Source organism: Rhinichthys klamathensis, unplaced genomic scaffold, assembly GCF_029890125.1.
Source record: "Rhinichthys klamathensis goyatoka isolate OS25496 unplaced genomic scaffold, OSU_Roscu_1.1 h1tg000093l_1, whole genome shotgun sequence".
Taxonomy (NCBI): Eukaryota; Metazoa; Chordata; class Actinopteri; order Cypriniformes; family Leuciscidae; genus Rhinichthys; species Rhinichthys klamathensis.
In genome coordinates this window covers 2602048-2623225 of record NW_026606632.1, presented here as the reverse complement: position 1 = coordinate 2623225, position 21178 = coordinate 2602048, and positions in this window count along the sequence as shown.

Sequence of the window (21178 nt, the reverse complement as noted above, 5' to 3'; positions counted from 1 at the left end):
TGGCGTCACCTATATGACGCCAAAGGATGAGAATGCGTTGTAATAACAGTAAATTATGCTTAATTACATGCAACTACAGTAACCCTCAACCAAATCCTAATCCTACCCTAACCCTACAGTATACATGGTATTAATTAATATTACTCAGTACTAAAATGTATAATTACACTGTAACAATGACACCTTAAATAAAGTGTAACCAAAACCTTTAAAAAAATTAACATTTATCGTATTCAATATAAAACACAGGCTGTTAAATAAAAATGCACTTTAGCACTTTGCATTAGTGCATGTTACACATTTATTATAATGTTATTACAGTTTTATTACATGTAATTACAATAACAGTGTATAATTACCATCAGATCCTTACTAGTATTGCCAATTTGTAACACACAATACATATAATATAAACACAAAAGTCATTTACAGAAATGGCCTCAAAAGTATTCCCACACAAATAGAGCAGGTATTTTCCTCCACTATAAGTGTATAAATATTTAATAGGACGAAAGTCCTACGTTGCAACTCACAAGAGTAATGACTGTTTTATGAAGTATCACTGTATGCACAGGCTGTGTTGCTGATATAATTTTTATGTATTATTTAGTAAGTCTAATGCCGTACCGTCATGGGGTTGCGTGTAATAGATATCACTGTTTAACCACTTAATTCGGCACTATATACCTCCCTGCGAACGTTTTACGCAAATGACCCACCGAGAGCTCAGCGCCTCATCTCAAAGGTAAAATACATTAATTTAAACCAAACAGATTTGGGTCAGGAACATTTGCATAACAGTGCACATAATAAAAACACACATAAATGGGGAAAAAAGTCACAGCACCCAACTGCATATGCTCCATCATGTGCATAATTCTTATAAAGGCCTTTTGGTTGTAATGTGAATGCATTTGTCTTCATAGACTGTTGTGTAAATCGTTACATTAAAGAGCTTATGAGAGTGAAGGCTTACTAAAGACACATTAAATACGCCCATTAGATGACACAGCAAGACGGTCTTTTTTTTAATGTGTGGGCATGTGCAATTTCTGGTTAACATTTTTTCAGCTCTTTTCAAAGTAAATCATATATAAATATTTTTCAATGTTTGTTGTAAAATTAGGAGATCAGAATGGTGCTACACTGAGAGTATTTGCATCCTCCCTTTATTAAAAGGTGCCCCATGCCACCTTCTCTATTACTTATCCTCAGCAGCCGTCTATATGAAACGGCACAATTTTCTTCATAATAAAAAGTGGATTACAACGAATCAGAAGAAAGCGTCCCCAGCTGTCGCCAAGAAATGAGACCATCCTGTTTAAAACCTCTGATGATTAAAAACACATTTATGTATTAATCTGTAATTAGGTAAGTGCTGCTTTCACTGGTATCAGAAGCCCAGAAGCGAATAATCGGCACCAGGGATTTAGTTGCATTTAAAGGGCCTTTTATTAGGCTAAAAACAGCAGACTTATCAATGTTCGAAAACTTTTAGAAGCTCAATATATCCTTCACTTGTTGAAACTGCTGTTTATGAGGTTCTAATGAGAAGCCAATAAATATTATAATTAGTTCTTAAAACAAGAACTTCCCATTTATCGATGTATGATGGATTGATGTGGTTTGTCATTTTTTATGAAATGTAAAGAATAGTTCACTAATGTTGTTGATATATGGCAACATGGATAAATAACCAATTATATATTAACATACAAGAGAAAAAAAAAAGCTTGTCTGCCTTTGGATATTCTTGTCTAATTTCTTAATGAGAGAAAATTAAAAAAATCATTTTTTTCTTACTTCAACCTTTTCTATACATTCAAATATACATAGAATATAATTATAGCTAATTTCCAACATGTTTTATACGATTTTGGAGGTGTCCCTCTACAGTAAATGTGATTAAAGGGCTGAATTGCTCTGAAATCGCTGCAATTTCTCCCTGCTGCTTAAAGCTGTAGAAACGCAGCTTGACACAAGGGATTTTTTGTCTTGAAATCATTTGTGACGCATGTATGGATTTTCCTACAGCCATTTCAGCTTCTTAAAGAGTGTATTGATCAGGGTTGTGACAGGTGGTGTACGTTCAGACACATGCAGAGATGTTTATGAGAACGTTGACTGAAGAAACCCATTGATAAATCACAATATGCCAATAGCACTTTCATTTGTCACAAAATGTCTGTCAATGGTCTTGCTGTGAAAGCTGATTATTTGTTTGTTTGTTTGTTTGTTTATCCGTTTTCATGTCTGGAGGTCCAAAGGTAAATGGAGCTCCCTTTCACAAATTTTCACTTTTTTGTAATCTTTTTGTAGTCTTTACAAAACTTTAACCACAAATTTAAAATTTGATTTTGACCTAAATTACTGCTAATTATAATGGTCATGTTATGTATCAGCTATTCATCCAGCTGTTTATCCAGGACTTAGGCTACTATCCTTAAACTAATGGATTATTATGAGGACCATACATTTTCCTGTTGTCTTTTTTATTCTCAACAGACTTCATGGCTTCATAATCGTGTGCCTCTCTCTTCGTCAAAGACTATAACATTTCTAAGCATATTCTGACTTTATACTTTTATGCATCCTCACTAATACTCAACAGATGTGTATATGTGTATGTGTATACATGTAGCCTATGGTTGGATAATAATGTACATACAAATAGAACATCAGAAATCAAAAGACTTGGTCAAATCTACATGTCAGTTCTACAGTCAAATCAAAATTACTGTGAGAATCTGACTGTTCCGTATTGCACACTAGAAAAGGGAAAAAACATTATTTTGTCTTTTTCCTTTTTTCTTTTTTAATTTGATCATTATCAGGGCTGTACAGTGCGACATATACACTCACCTAAAGGATTATTAGGAACACCTGTTCAATTTCTCATTAATGCAATTATCTAATCAACCAATCACATGGCAGTTGCTTCAATGCATTTAGGGGTGTGGTCCTGGTCAAGACAATCTCCTGAACTCCAAACTGAATGTCAGAATGGGAAAGAAAGGTGATTTAAGCAATTTTGAGCGTGGCATGGTTGCCAGACGTGGCCAGACGGGCCGGTCTGAGTATTTCACAATCTGCTCAGTTACTGTGATTTTCACGCACAACCATTTCTAGGGTTTACAAAGAATGGTGTGAAAAGGGAAAAACATCCAGTATGCGGCAGTCCTGTGGGCGAAAATGCCTTGTTGATGCTAGAGGTCAGAGGAGAATGGGCCGACTGATTCAAGCTGATAGAAGAGCACCTTTGACTGAAATAACCACTCGTTACAACCGAGGTATGCAGCAAAGCATTTGTGAAGCCACAACACGCACAACCTTGAGGCGGATGGGCTACAACAGCAGAAGACCCCACCGGGTACCACTCATCTCCACTACAAATTGGAAAAAGAGGCTACAATTTGCAAGAGCTCACCAAAATTGGACAGTTGAAGACTGGAAAAATGTTCCCTGGTCTGATGTGTTTCGATTTCTGTTGAGACATTCAGATGGTAGAGTCAGAATTTGGCGTAAACAGAATGAGAACATGGATCCATCATGCCTTGTTACCACTGTGCAGGCTGGTGGTGGTGGTGTAATGGTGTGGGGGATGTTTACTTGGCACACTTTAGGCCCCTTAGTGCCAATTGGGCGTCATTTAAATGCCACGGCCTACCTGAGCATTGTTTCTGACCATGTCCATCCCTTTTTGGCCACCATGTACCCATCCTCTGATGGCTACTTCCAGCAAGATAATGCACCATGTCACAAAGCTCGAATCATTTCAAATTGGTTTCTTGAACATGACAATGAGTTCACTGTACTAAAATGGCCCCCACAGTCACCAGATCTCAACCCAATAGAGCATCTTTGGGATGTGGTGGAACGGGAGCTTCGTGCCCTGGATGTGCATCCCACAAATTTCCATCAACTGCAAGATGCTATCCTATCAAAATGGGCCAACATTTCTAAAGAATGCTTTCAGCACCTTGTTGAATCAATGCCACGTAGAATTAAGGCAGTTCTGAAGGCGAAAGGGGGTCAAACACAGTATTAGTATGGTGTTCCTAATAATCCTTTAGGTGAGTGTATGTCACACGTGCTACGAAAAAATTGGTCTGTGTGATGAATACATTATAGCACGCGTGCGATAGAGTTTAGCATGTGAGACACAGCTTGTTTGGTTGAAGTGAGAATTTGTTTTGTGTTTGTGTGAGGTTAATCACGATTGACTGAAATTAAACCAAAATAGCGATTTAGCTTAGTGAGAATATGAAACATTTTTTAAATAAATAAATATATGCGCAGATCTTTTCAGAGCGGATCGATCGGATCGCAGTAAATGCTGCTCTATCTCTGCAAGTGCTGTGAGATTGAGTCATATACAATATACGTGCATTTGAAAAAGCAACAGGCGCCAAACATCTTTCTAAACTTGTAATGAGAAGCGTTAACAAACATGTTGTCCAACAGAAGGGAACATTTAATCAAGTGTTTGAAATAACTCAGTTTGGTGATCTGACATGTTTCACATTACATAATAAGGCAGAAATTATATTATTGTATAATATTCTGTACAGTGACAAAGGGTATGTCGATTAGCATTGCATTATAAACATCACAATTCAGAGTGTGCATCCTTCGGCGCATTGCGCAGCGACGAAGGCTGTCCCAATTCGAAGGCTCCTTCAAATGCGGCTTCCAAATGCATCCTTAGTTTTTTGTGAAATGAAGGATACAACAGATGGTTCCTTCATGGCTTTGCCTTCCCCAGAATTCAATTTGCGCCAGTGACGACAGGATTTTTTTGAGAGAAAGTGCCAAATTACATTTTTAAACGTAAGTATTGGGTTTCAACTTCCTCAAATATCTAATGATTCAAAAGTAAAAATAAAATAAAAACTTTAAAGTGACGGCAGCTGTCACAGTTGCTAGGTGACAAGAACAATCCTCCGCAGGCTAGACTTTAACAACACTCGTTCTGACCTCCGCGGCCTTCGAAGGATGCAGCCTTTGAATTGGGACACAATCCTATCTGTTACAGCGATAGGTGGATGCCTTTGTCCACATAAGAGATTTCCTGGAACGTCATAAGTTATTTTAAACAGATTTATTACTCCAACGAGTCTTTCTGCGCGAGGGCCCCTTCTGGCTACGACTATGAATGAAACAGACATTACATTGTGTGTGTACTCTATAATGCTCTCAACACCTTATGTTGGTTAAAAAATAGGAAACATTGATTTTTTTCTTTGGTGTAGAGATGTGTACAATAGTTAGTTTTTTCTCTCAAGATTTCCTGACAAAAAAATAAGAAATTACAGTCAGATTTGTTTTATCATAATTTAAAGCTGCAGTCCGTAGCTTTTTTGGGTTAAAAATTATCCAAAATGTTTTTTTTTTGCAAATACATAACCAGCCAGTGTTCAAAACTATCTGCTTGCCTCAGCTCGATTCAAACCGGTAAGGTTGTAATAATGTTTTTAATTCCAGTGGTACTGGTGGATTTCCGCGGGAGATTTGAGCATGTCTTTGCGTCATTACGTCACATCTGTACTCATAAAGAAGAAGTCTCGGCTAGTATAAGCTATATTGCGAGTGAGGATGTTGGAGGTGGAGATTTATAGCCTTTTCTCACAGCACTTGATATAATTAAACTTATCAATTTGATCCAGAAAGGTTCAAACGACAATCACCAGTGACAACTGGAGACTCACCCGTTGTAAAATGCAAAAGAGAGACTGCAATCGGACCCATGCGAAAACAAGGATAAATATCGGAAGGGCATTAAACAATTAACAATTTGAGAACAAAGTATAATTTGTACGGTTTGATGTGATATGATAAGCGATTGTTAGATTTAATCAGCGAAATTTACTGCAATGATTTTTTTCACTTAGTTGGTCAGAACCAGAACAAAAGTGGATGTTACGGTGAAAATTATTAATGTTGGTCATGGTCATACTTCCAAAAAGAATAATCTGTGATTCTGAATGACAGTATCCACACCGGTGCGGTGACAGCCGCACACTCTCCTCAAACATTGGATTCATCCAATGTGCCGTGCCGAGGCACAACTCACATAAAGTTGATAATTCTGCGAATGACTGCAATTGCAGATTTCGAACAGAGATGGCGACAAAGATGAAAAACTGCGGACTGCAGCTTTAATATTTTATAATACAAACTTACAACTTTCTAACTATTTATGGTTTGTTTGTTTTTTAAATATAATAATAATAATAGTTGTTATTGGTTTGTATTTTATAGCATTTTTTTATTTTTTTTATTAGTGGTTGTTTTCAGAGATGGTAACAGATGTTTTATACATGTGCTACAATTGTGTGGCCTGTGCTACAAAACTTTCAACCTCTGTAGCAGCAGTGCTATGTGGGAAAAAAATTTACATACAGCCCTGATGTCACAGTCATGTTCAGTTTGTTTTGGTTTTCACTCGTCTTATGTGTTCCTTTTTTCTAGTTTCCCGCCACATCAGTCACCATGGACAATAACACTATCATCACAGCTGTTTGTCTTTTAGTTCATTGTCACTGTGCATTTTTAGAAGCAATTATAGTGGTGAGGTTGCGAATTGCTACCCAACAGAAGTTACGATGGCGGACAGGAAGTGATGTCATCATCTGAGACAACAGAGAGTAACCAGTTAAGCAATGAGGTTTCTTTACAAAGATAAATTAAGAAATTAGTGTACATACTTATTCAGTAAAATGATGTTATTGCGAATATTATTGTTACTTGTTCATCATTGTGTCAGTGTTTTATTAGCTGACTTTAGCTAGCTTCTTTGCACAAAGAACAACATAGTGACAAAACGCGTTTGTCCGTTTAGGGCTACTGTAGAAACATGTCGGCGCATTTCAATGTAAGGGAACCTTCGGTGTATGTAGATAGAAATGGCTCAATCTAAGGTAATAAAGGTCTTTATACACCACTGAAAACATAGTTATGTATATGATATTGCATTTCTGTCAACATATCCTCCTAAATATTACACAATCCACCTTTAAATCTGTTCATTATCCGGTATTGTTTGTGTTTGATACTCTGTTACGAGATAAGACACGATAAGATACAGGTTTCTTCAATGACCTTGACACTTCAGAAAAGATATCAACAACATCACACACTGTGCTCAGATTTTTCTCCTTAAACTTAAGACTCTGCGGGTCTCACATTTGTCTCCTCCTAGGTTTCAGAAGACACTCAACTCTTCTACATCTTTAGAGGAGACAAATGTCAGTGATCCCGAGTCTAAGGAGAAAAATCTGAGCAGAGTGTGTGATGATGATGAGATCTCTTCTAAAACTTTAAAGACGACTCGGCCCGCCTCAAACCCCTCTGTCAGATACATCTGCGAACCCCACGATATATATATATATATATATATATATATATGGATATATATACAGCCTGTTCTCACGTAAATGCGTCTCTATAGCACGCATTGTGTATTATCGTGCAATTTATACGCGAAAATGAGTTTTTACGTGCATATGATACGCAGTTTTCGCATGCATTTGATACGCAGTCCATTTGCGTGTAATACACACGCACCCCACACCACTAATTCTACCCAAACGTATAATACACACGCACCCCGCACCACTACTAAACCTACCCTAACCAACCCATGCGTATCCTATGCACGTAAAAAACTCATTTCCGCGTATAAATTACACGATAAACACACTGCGTGCTATAGAGACGCATTTAGTGTGATCGGGTTGATATATATAATGTCACTTTTACAATGGTGAAATAACTCCTGACTAACAGAGAGAAATGCTGTTTCTGATACAGACAAACACCAAAGGGACAAACGATTCACATAGCACACATTGCTGAAGACACAGAAGCTAGCGCTGTTTGTTTCAGGTGTGGTTTATAGTTTCCTGGTCGATGACGTCACCCGCCTACGTTCCGTCACGCCATTCGACTGATTTCACACATGCTTCAATGACGCAATCAGTTCCCACAGCGTCTCAACGCAGCTCGAATTCCCTTGAAAGGGAATCATAGATACTTGTGATATCTACTGTGACCCCAGGAGAGTGACGGTGATGCTCTGATTTCAATCCTGTTGTTCACATTTGCAATCTTGCTGCTGATCCAAATACCCAACGCATTCTCATCCTTTAGCGTCATATAGGTGACGCCATATGACATTTCGTCGAAATCTTACGCACATGGCATCCTTTAGCGTCAATATAACACGCACTGTTATGGGTAGGTTTAGGTCTGGAGTAGGGTACGGTTATGACGCCTTGGGATCTGCGTCTCATATTCACGCTAAACGATGCCATGTGCGTTGGATTTAGACGAGCGTCACCTGTATGACGCCTTGGGTTCTGCGTCTCATATTGATGCTAAAGGATGCCATGTCCGTAAGATTTCAACGAAATGTACAAAGCTTCACATGTATGACGCCAAAGGATGAGAACGGGCTGAAATACCAGGCTGTGGTCTTGTGCTTACAGCTGATTAGCAGGTCATCACTGGCATTGCAAGTTTTAGTACATTTATTTAGTCCTATGGTATGACAAAATTTATTTTTACATTAATTTTTAAAAGTAGAAATATCCTATGCAGCCTATCTTTTAATATGTTTGAAAAACGTTTGCCAGATTCCAGGGCACTGTTGAATATCCCTAGTGGACAAAAAACTATACCAAAATGTATTTAAAAAACATTTATTTCATACTAAGTATACTACAAATCCAGTATTTACTGACATATTGTTCGAGTGTGAAATAATTATTATAATTCAACTTTATTTGGAGTACTTATTTATTGCGCAATGCACATTTCTTAATATTAAGCCTAAAATGTGTTTTATTATAACTATTAGTAAGGATAGTATGATCTCTGTATAATATCAGTCATTAAATGCAAGATGTGTACCTAAAGTATATTTGCAATAGTTCCACTTTAGCACAATCAAATATACTTAAGTATAGCTTTAGTTGGACTAAAGTTGGACCTCAGCACTATTTCCGGATAACTAAAGTGCATTAAGTTCAAAATTAGTTGTTTCAATTTAGCAGACTTAAAGTAGGCTATACCAATTTAGTATACTAAACGTACAATTGCAGGGAATTTATATTAAGTACATTGTATTTAAGTAAATGTATTTGTTGTATGCTTAGCATAAAATACATGTATTTCAAATACATTGTAGCATATTTTCACTAGAGGTCAAAAACCCAAATATGTATTTCCATGTGATAAATGAAGTGCACACATGTTTTGTTGTGCACTAATGACCTTTGGAAAGAGGATTTCCAAGCATGCACCTTCCAAACATAACCCCATAATGTCACAGACAAGAGTGTGCATGTGTGTGAATTTGTGTCTTAGAGTGATGCAGGCCTGCTGAGCTGCTGCCCTTCGGCCAATGGCTCTTGACACTCAACACTTTGTCTTGTCATGTGTCGCTTTGAAGGATCATAATCGTAGAGCTGCTTTTTCTTTCCACTTAACACTTTTAATCGGGTATTTGACAAAAAGAGCAAACGTGTGACACCATCACAAAGTGTCAGATTACAGTTTGAGTAAAAACCACAAGACAAGACAGCAGATTTTTTTTTTAAATCTCTGTTTAAATGTGCAAAAGTTATGGGTGCAATAGCTTGTCATTTGATCAGTATCCTTAAAAGAAAATCTGTGTACCTAAAGCTTTCCATATTATGCCGATTTTTGTCTAACAGTGTAGCTTTATTCTAATGCAGAGGTATTAAAAAATGTATGTGTGCTCATATGAAGGAATTCACATGGAATAGCAATAAATTCACTGCTTAAGTGGTACAAACTAAAGTTAAGACAAAGTGTAGAAATTGATTCAAAGACAACTGAAAATGACTTATAATAGATGAATATTTCGGAGTGTAGCTCTGTGTACCATAGTTAAAGCCAATTCACATCTTGAATGATAACTAAAAAAAAAAAATCTGTAATGGCAAAGTCTCAGGTTACGCTGGATGAACACACTTCCTAACACTTGCAGTGCTAGTGGTGGTGTCCATAGTTATTTAAACACGCGTTCAAACAAACCGTCTCCTAAAGACAAGAAATGGATGACGTTTTGCACAGGTGCCCTTTTTATACACGATCTCACCTGTAGTGACGTCATAGGCTGCTGCCTGCCAATGTCAAGTTCATCGTCATGTTTAGACTTCAGACACCTGTCATGCCAGAGGCATTCCCCATACCGACCCCTAGGGGACCCTTTCGAAAGGGAACTATATTAGCATCCACACCAGCAGACGATATTGTTCTGTTTATAGAAGCGCGCTGCACTTTTGGCCACTTTAAATGCTCGAGCTCTTTAAAGCAGGATAGATTCTGATTGGCTGTCAATGTTATTGTTTGTTAGCTAGAAAACAAATTGCACTGAAAGTGATTCCAACGATAACGTTACTTTTTGTCGTTATCGTTATAATAGTGTGGACTTTGCTATTCTTTAATATTTAGATAAGAACGATTTTTAGAACTATATCTTTATTGTTATACTTTAGTTATCGTAATTGGTCTGAATGGGCCTTTACACATTGATTTCTATAAGGAAAATCAAAGGGAAATATAACTGATGATTATCTTGAAAGGAATAACGCCGTTGTCACATTTGGTTTTAGGTTTTAGTTCACGGTTATGATTCATGTCTTTCATTTTGTAACTTGGCTTAGTCTGAGTTATCCCATTGTCATGTTCCTGTTTTTTTTTCATGTGATTCCCATCATGTGATCATGTCATGTGCTTCCCCTATTCATGTGTCTTGTTCTCATTGGTTCATTGTTTGATTGTTCACAGGTGTTCCTTTTTAGTCATTACTCTTTTTGTATGCATAGCCCTCATGTTTTATTTGTTCTTTTCTAGCTTTGTTATGTGTAACCGGCTGTTGGTGAGTTTGTTCATGCTTAAGTTTTTGGTTTGCCAAGTCAAGTCTTTGTTTTTGTGTATCTGCTCATGCTTTGGATTAAAGACTTGGCTTCAGTGAGTTCGCCTCCGGTGGATCCTATGACACAGCCATCTTGTTGGTTTTGTCAGAGGTCCACTGACTTAGACACTGGAAACTTCAATGCATTGCATTTTAAGTTTAGATTAAAAACTGAAATTCAATCAGGTTAAAACAACTGTCATGGTTATTGCTACTGCTTTTTGATGGAGCACTTTCTCCTCAATATAGAAATACTCGCAGTGGTCCAGAGGACCAACAGTGTTTTCCAAAATATTTATGCCATAGCATTTGTGTGACAGATATAATCATAAAGCACCATTACTCAGGAAAATGAGTCATCTTATCAGAGATTAAGGCATTTGCAGAGGGATTTTGTTTACTAGGAGTATCAATCAGCCATAATGAAATCCTCACTGCAGACTGACACATATACAACTGAGAGTGAGAAAGCCATTCCAAATGAGATTATAAACGTACAGAGTTCATCAATCAGACTGCAGACTCGATATTGCCTTTTCCCATGACTAGACGCTGCTGTGCGAGAAAACATATATGTGGTTTTAACGAGGGAAAAATGCAGGTTACACGTGTGCATACGTCACAGTTATGGGTGTTTTTGTCAAACAATAAATCGAATTCTATGTTTAATGTACAGTTCACCCAATAATGATAATTTATCATTATTGGGGGGAGGTTTGTGTCTTTAGGAAAGCAATGCATATGTATGATTGAGTTTTATGACAGATTCTTAAAAGCTAAATTACTGTTACATTTTTATGTGATATTGATTTGAACATGGTGTGGAACAGCTCACAAACATCTGGACTAACTAGACATTTAACATAAAGCTATGCGAGACACCAGATGGTGTGTATGTGTGGTCCTGGTATTCCCTATGTTATGGGGAATATGTTATACTTTTCTTTTGGTCAACATCAGGAAAACCGCTTATAAATCATACGAAATATAACAATATAAAAATCATTATGTCCATGGAAATTCCCTTATAAAACATGAAAACCCATTGCGTGTGTGTATGTGCATGCCTAGTTTATTCAACTTACACTAAAATGTCACTTTTTATCTTGATCTGTTTAAACCCCTGAAATCCCCAATTTCCTAGATCACAGCTTTCAAAAAAAAAAAAAAGGTAACAATGATTTATCTGTGCAGTACAGGTTCCTCAGTTCATATTGAGGAACCTGTGCCCCCCAACCCCCCCCCCCCCCCCCCATATTCAAGAAAGTTGTGTGGTCGTTTGGTATATTGATCTCTTTGGTGGGGGCAGTTGGCAGTCTGTCGAGCTAGCACACATGCTAACGGTAACAGATCTCTCTGTTGTGGCTGACTGCTTTCACTAACTGCCCTATTTTATTGAGTAAATTTAGTCTGTCAGTTCCCATGCTGGGAGCATAACTCACACATAACACATAATCATACAGGAAAACAAGGATAAAATAATCTTGTCAGGACTCTAAAAGTGATTGCTGGATGCTACATTCCCCAATCAATACACTAATTCTGCAATTTATACTGCTGGCAATAGCAGAGGAAGGCAGCTCTGATATGGTATTTCTTGGCTCACTGACCAACTTTGACCTCCGGTGTGTGCGTGAGTGTGTGTGAGTGAGCTTAACGTGTTTTCCTGCTTTAAGAAATCGCCCAGAAGCATTGAGAGAGCAGCGCCTGACATTTAAGTTCAGGCCCAAAACCCAAACTGATTAATTCCAGTGAGCACAAGCTCGCCTGCTCTTTTCCTGAGCTCTGTCTTTATGGCTGCAAAATCCTTTCTCTCTGCTGCCTGATGGACGGCGAGCAACATAAAAGCTATCCAGCGATTTTCTGCTTCTTATTCCACTCGTCTGTTTTATGGTTGAATGGTGTCTCTCATTCGCCTGAGGGCATTACATATTCTATGATGAGGTGGGCCGTTTATTAACAGATTTAATAAGACATGTTCACAGGTTTCCGATCTCAGCTGATTCCCCTTAAAAGGGTGCTTGATGGGATTTCAGAATGTGGAATTAAAAGGATAATATCGTGAGGAATCAAATTTTCTTTGATCTTTAGAGATAAGAGAGTTCATTGTACTCTGAAAACATACTGTAAGTTTCTGCACTCAACATCCCCTCCCCCTTCTAAACACAAAAGGCTTCCATCACTTTTACAGTGTTTTCACACGGATAGTGTTTCTGTCACATAACTGTAAATAAAATCAAACTGATTTCTGGTTGAGTACTTTTTAATAATATTAATTAATTGTGGGGCCATTTTTTGGTCCCCATGAGGAAAACAGCTTATAAATCATGTATCAAAAGTTTTAAGGGATACTGTAGGTTTAGGGTTAGGCAATTCAGTTTGTACAGTACAAAAATCATTACATCTATGGAATGTCCCCATAAAACGTGTGTGTGTGTGTGCGTGATAATCCATAGGTAATGGGACCAAATGTCCCCACAAAGATAGTAATACCAGTAAATTTTGACCTTATGAGGACTTTTTCTTTTGTCCTCATGTGGAAAACCGCTTATAAATCATTCTAGATTAAATGTTTTAAAAAGTGTAAAAAAATGCAGAAAGTTTTCTGTAATGGGTAGGTTTAGGGGTAGTTTTAGTGTAGGGGGACAGAATTTACAGTTTGTACAGTATAAAAATCATTATGTCTCAAGGAAGTCCCCATAAAACATGCAAACCAGTGCGTGTTTGTGTGTGTGTGTGTGTGCGTACATGCGTGCTTGTGTGTTTGTATGTGATGGACAGAAAAGGGATGTGTGAGAGCAAATAAATAAACAGCCAAGTTTGCCCTGCTGGATTTTCCTCTTTATCAATATTTTGCCATCTGACATGACTGGATGTGTAAAACAGAACCAAGAACAAAGATATTAAAGCCCTGCATGGGCAGCTTGTCCTTTGGTTGGTCATGTCATACAATGGGCTCTATTGCTGTCTGCTGTCTATATTGCCCAGATAAATATAGCGTTTCTCTCATACTTTCCACCATCTTGGATGAGCTTGTCGCTGTCATTGTGGGATTGCATTCTCCACAAGATTTAATGAAATGGTGCCATACACGATTGCCCTTTTGGCTAAATTCTAAGGCGGTATATTGTTGCTGTCTTTTGGTTCACCCTTGACTTAAGAAGCACACCTATAAAGTTCCAATGAAACAGAAGTAACGACAGATCTTTTCTTCCGTATTGTGGACCGTATAAAGGATTATCGGTGACTTGCAATGCATTTGTTCATATTTCAGTTCACTGTAATTAATCACAGCCAATGCACTTCTTTACAAACAGCGTTAAGAAATGTACACCTTTTCTCTAACCAAAATGATAGGAGCTTTTAATTTACTGGGCCAGCATCTAATTGGACCAACAGGAAATGACAGTTGACAGTTATGGCAGCTGTCTACACACAGTCAACTTTGGCCTGAACTTTGAACCCCCAATTCAACTAATACCTCCAGCCAGACCCATCTCTTTGTAACAACTCTGACCAATTAAGCTTGCCAATTATAAAATCATATAAAATCCCCCTCCCCCTGCTGTGAGTTGTTCTTCATTGGACCGTCCCCCTGTGAGGGTGGATGAAACGATGGGTCCCCTCATGCTATACTGGAAGAGGAGGGCGGTAATGATCACTAAACATCACTGATGAATTACAGCAGGAGACTGGGATGCTGGAGCATGACCTTTGCTGTGGCTACACTTGGATCCTGGTGTGTGTGTGTGTTCAGAGAGATGATAATGTGATAAGTGGAGGAGTTCAAGGCTTGGAATGATTCAAATTAGAATATTCACTTTACAAAAGTAAGGCTGAAGTTTATAGATGTCTCAATGTTCATTATTCATGTAAAATAGATGATGAGATAAAGATATTAACTGCTGTTCTATTTTGTTTGGTGTGGAAGTGAAATACAAGGCTATTGTGAAATTAAATTTTTCAAATCAAATTGTCTTTTATTTCTGATTTATTAAGTAAATCAGTATTTATAGGTGTACAGTGGATAAATACAAAATAACAATTGCAGAGAGAGACTCTTGGGTAACACTTTATAATAACTTCATGCTATGAATCATTAGTTAAGCATTAACAAGTAATTAATTAATCATTTATAAAACATTGGTAGACATTAATAAGCAGTTTATAAATACAGCTATAAATGCTTTATTATTGATCTATAAGCATATCTATAATTTCCAATAATTTAATTTACTTTATTAATGAACAATTTTCTCATTTCCAAATTATGCATTACATTATTTACAAACCAGTTATTTAGGAGTTTTCAGCGGTTCATACGATCATTTAAGTGTAAGTAAATATTTAATAAACTATTTAAATGTACATTAATACATCTTATTATTTAGACATAGTAATATTTGCATAGTGTGCTATTAAATGCTTTATTAACACATATTCTTAATGTAATTCATAATTAATTCAGGTACTTATAAAACATTTAGTAGTTCAGTTAGAATTGAGTTAACTTGTGAGCTCATCTAAAGTGATAACTATGCTTCATAAAGCTTTTACAAAGGAGATTACTCAATTAATCATGAATTACGGCATTTATTAACACACTGCTTAACTATTACTATATGCCTAAATAATACGACGTATAAATGTACATTTAAATAGTTTATTAATCATTTACTTACACTTTCTAAATGATCTTATGAACTACTGACAACACCTAAATAACTTTGTAAATAATGTAATACTTAATATGATAAATTGATCATTAATAAAGTTTGAAAATACAATTATTAAACACATTATAGATATACTTATAAAACAAGAATAACACATTATATAGCTTTATTTATAACCTGCTTATTAATGTCTGCTTTATGAATTATGAATTATATCAATTATTAATTAACTATTTACTAATGCTTATGATTCTAACTAATGATTCATAGTGTGTAGTTATTATAAAGTGTTATCAACTTGGTAACACTTTATAATAACTTTCATTAATAAATCATCAACAAACAAACATAATACTTAACTGATCAATAGTTTGATATATATATATATTCAAATAACTAGAATTATGAGATACTGAACTTTTTGATGTTTACTAATGAACTTATTAAACATTGCATAATGATTAACAGATCATTATTTAATGTGAATTAAAGTGCTTGTGATAACACTATAATAATGTTCAGTTAAAAGTAATTTATAAGTTATTAGTTAATGGTGGACTAATAATTTACAAAACATGACTATACATTCATAAATGATTAATAAGTGGTATGCTAAAATTTTCAAATGCATTGTAAGTTACCTTAAAAAATAGTAAATCATGGAGTAATCAAACAGATCATTAGTAGATGTTTATTAAGTTATTAGTTGATATATCAACAACTTACAACAATTTTGACACAAATGTCTAAATTATTTATATCTTTATCTCATTAAACGATGGTTAATCATAAACAAATGATGAACAAACCATTAATAAATAATCAGTATATAATTAATTGATGTATAGTGAAGTTCTAAGCTGGTCTATGTTCAAAAGCACAAACATTAAGGTATAAGCTAAAGCAGTATGTTTAAGAAAGTGTAAATTATTTCAAGCTTTAAAGTGAATAAACATTTATAAATGATTTACAGTCAGGGAATTCCAGTGGGTTATGTTAAATCCTTTCACCCATCAACACTTGGCTTCTTGGCTTCAAGACGGGTTCTGTGTGGAGTGTGTGGGATCTAGCGATAATGTGAACCTCAGAACTGGTTTTATCTTCCACTGAAGCTCACATGCAGATGCACAGCAGTTAAACACTCCATGTGTGTCAGAGCAGACAGCTGTCTATAGCCTATCCAGTCAGCACTTACATTGCAGTAAACTACAGAGTGTTCAAAACCTGTTATAGATGATGTGTAAATACATGAATACGTGTAAGCTATTCATCACTTGTAAATGTGTTACATATCATTTGTAAGTCTTTCTAATTTGTTACAAATGATGTGTATACGTATAGCCTACAAGTCATTTACATCACTTTCATGCATACCCTAATCTAAAGTGTCAATTTCATCATTTGTACAAACTGCAAGTTTTAAATATATAATTTATTTGCCATATGCAAAGTTTGTATACCTTTCAGTTACAGGATATAAACATTTATATTAATCTCTTATATGATATTTTGGAAACACTTTAGAATAAGGTTTCATTAGTTAACAGTAGTTGCTACTTTTTTAGTTAACATGGAATAATAATGAACTGCATTTCTACAGCATTAATCAGTTAATGCTAATTTCAACATCTACTAAAAGTTGTATTTGTTAACATTAGTTAACACATACCTATACCTAAAAGTAACCACTAAAATAAAAGTTTAATATATTTACAGTGACAATGATCTTACAATATTCTATTGAATGAAATTGATAATTTTAAGATAACCCCACCCCATGCTGATACACGGCACCCCCTTCAGGGTACAATGTTTGAACCATTAACTGCATATGGTCCTCCAGAATGGTTCGGTAGGCCTTGGCAGTGACACACCATCAAGCACAATAGGGAATGCCATGATATTGTAGCCCAAACATCACTGATCCACCCCTGTGCTTCACTCTGGCCTCGCAACTGTCTGGATGTTACGCCTCCACAGTTCGGCGGTAAGCCTAAGTTGGGGCTTCTCCACACCGTACATCCCACGGATGTGGGAAAGACAGTGAAGGTGGACTCATCAGAGAACAATACATTTCATATTGTCCACAGATCAAGATTTGCACTGTTCAACATCATTAAAAATGACATTTGGTATTGGCACGAGTAATCAAAGATTTGGCTATAGCAGCCGATCATGAATATTGACCCTGTGGTGCTCTTGACGAATAGTTTTGGTGGAAACTTGGTGAAGTGATGCAAACACTTTTTGTGCGCAAAACCCCTTCAAAATAACGACTTTATTCAACAATCTCTTCTCTTCCACATCATTCTCCTACGCTATCCACATAGTGTAATTATTGCGGTTAGGGTTAGTTAGGGTTAGTAATTATTACGGTAACCGGTTACGGTTATGGTTATTACGCTGTTCACGTGAGCGCCACGACACATGCGTGTGATGCTGATGCAAGAGCTAGCCAATAACGAGCAAATAATGATAAAGTCATTATTTTTGTTTCTTTTCTTTTTGCGCACAAAAAGTATTCTCGTCGCTTCATAACATTTCGGTTGAACCACTGTACTATTTTGAACCAAATACGAACCAACCGGTTAAACCACCATGGATTATTTTAGTGATGTCTTTACTTTCTGTGCCTTGAAAGTTGCAATGACGTTGCTGCCTATGGCTGGTTCAGAAACCTCGGATTTCATCAAAAATATCAGTAACACTTTACAATAAAGTTCCTTAGTTAATGTATTAACTAACATGAACTAACCATGAGCAATACATGTGTTACTGTATTTGTTAATGTTTGTTAATGTCGGTTAATAAAAACAAAGCTGTTCAATATTTGTTCATGTTAGTTCACAGTGCATTAACTAATGTTAACAAGATTTTAATAAAGTATTATTAAAGGGGTCATATAATGCCATTTTTGTACAAGCTAGTATGGTTCTTTAGGGTCTAAATTAAAATTTTGTAATATACTTTAATTAAAAATTCTCATTAGTATCGTAAGAAAACACTTATTTTACTTGGTCAAAAACAGCTCTGTTTGCAGCACGCCGTTTCAGTGCATATGACTTTAAATGATAATGAGCTTTGCTCACCCCGCCTCTCTGTTCTGTGCGTACACCGTTTGTAACACAATAACCATAACGCGTTGTTCAGTTTAAACGTGGTATTATGAATTATATTGAGAACATCATACATAGAAAACATGCCGTAAAGTACCCTAAGTGTAAACCTTAGACGCATTCATTGTGAAGCGTGCAGCTAGCGATTTGCAAAGATTAATATAAATATTAATATAAAGTTTAATAAAACGTTACACTCACTTCAGTTGTTCTAGAGGTTCAGCAGGAACACGAATAGCTGGTTCCGATCCTTTTTTCATGAGCAGCTTCTTAGCAAAACGTCTCAGGTTACGACTGTAACCATAGTTCCCTGAGAAAGGGAACGAGACGATGCGTCATCGACGCTTTGGGAACGCCCCCAGCGTGAATGCGTCTGAGCATCAATGTCAACTAGTCCAATGGAAAGAATGAGCGTCACGGGCGGGTGACGTCATGACCAGGAAGGCATAAGAGCACATCCGGTGAAACGCGGCATTAGCTTCAAAAAGTCGAAGCAAGCCGATCACAGGGATGCAGGAAGTATGGCAGGGTGACGCATCGTCTCGTTCCCTTTCTCAGGGAACTATGGTTACAGTCGTAACCTGAGACGTTCCCTTTCGAGGGAACTCGCGATGCGTCATCGACGCTTTGGGAACGAGAATACCCAAAACGCCAGAATTCCAAGTACCTGAGTGTCAGTCTGTTGGAACTAAGCACTAAGCACCTGAGAACCTGGGGCAGCATCCAGGTCCAAACTGTAAAACCTGACGAATGTGAGCGGTGAGGACCAGCCTGCCGCATCACAAATGTCTTGGAGAGAAACCCCAAATAACAAGGCTTTAGAGGCCGCCATACCCCTCGTAGAGTGAGCTCTGACCACCAAGGGACACGGATGGTCAGAGTACTCGTATGCAAGTGAAATAGCCTCGACTATCCACTTACTAAACGTCTGTTTAGAAGCAGGAAGACCCTTCTTAGGTGATCCAAAACAAATAAATAACTGGTCGGACTTCCTCATTGAAGATGTCCGATGAACATAAGTATCCAGTGCTCGCACTGGACACAAGAGGTTCAGCCTCTCCTGGTCCGCAGATGTAAAAGGAGGAGGACAGAAAGCCTGCAGCACAATAGGCCTCGGAATCAAGGTCGGCACCTTAGGGACGTATCCCTGTTTCGGATATAAGAATGCCTTGACCATCCCCGGTGCAAACTCAAGGCAGGTGGGGGAAACCGAAAGGGCCTGAAGGTCTCCAACTCTCTTAAGGGAAGAAATAGCTAGCAGAAAGATAGTCTTGAGGGTAAGAAATTTCTCTGAAACCGAATCTAAGGGCTCGAACGGAGCCCTAGACAGACCTTCTAGTACTATAGCAAGATCCCAAGCTGGCACCTTAGTGCGAGTTGCAGGCCTCAGCCTCAAAGTGCCACGAAGGAAACGTGTAATCAGGGGGTCTCGACCCAACGATGTACCCCCCACCAGGGCGTGGTAAGCCGCAATGGCCGCCACGTAGACCTTGAGCGTGGAAGGACATAGACCTGACGTAAAGCGCTCCTGCAGGAACTCGAGTACTGTGTTCACAGAACAGTTAACTGGATCCCACTGATGTCGGTGACACCATACAGAAAAAACTATCCATTTAAGCGCATAAAGTTTCCTAGTAGCTGGAGCTCTGGAGCTTAGGATGGTCGCAGCAGCCTCAGCTGAGAGACCACTCTCTATGAGTTGGGCCCCCTCAGAGGCCAAACCCACAGGTTTCAAATCTCTGGTCGAGGGTGAAATATTGTGCCCCCGGCCTGAGACAGAAGGTCTCTCCTGATCGGGATCTCCAAGGGAGGACCGTCTAAGAGATGGATCAGGTCCGCAAACCAGATCCGACTCGGCCAGCGTGGTGCTACAAGCAGTAGGCTTATTCCGTACTGGCGGACTCGTTCCAGAACTCCTGGGAGCAGAGCAACAGGGGGAAATGCGTACAGACGTAGCCTCGGCCACGTCTGCACCATAGCATCCAGCCCCAGGGGGGCTGGGTGAGTAAGGGAGAACCAAAGTGGACAGTGCGTCGTATGCTGAGACGCAAACAGATCCACCTCTGCTTGGCCGTAAAACTCCCAAATTTTCTCCACCGCCTCGGGGTGGAGTCTCCAGTCCCCTGGCCTTAGCTCCTGCCTCGACAGGATGTCTGCCCCCATATTCTGGTCCCCAGGAATATACACTGCCCTCAGGGAGAGTACCTTCCCCAGAGACCACAGGAGGATCTGGTGCGCCAGTTTGCAAAGCGGACGTGACCGCAGACCCCCCTGACGGTTCAGATAAGAGACCACTGATGTGTTGTCTGTTCGTACAAGCACATGATGGCCCTTCAGGTCTGGGAGAAACTGTCTCAACGCATTGAAGACAGCCATCATCTCCAGGCAATTGATGTGCCACGAAAGATGATGACTTTTCCACAGACCCTGAACCGAGCGGC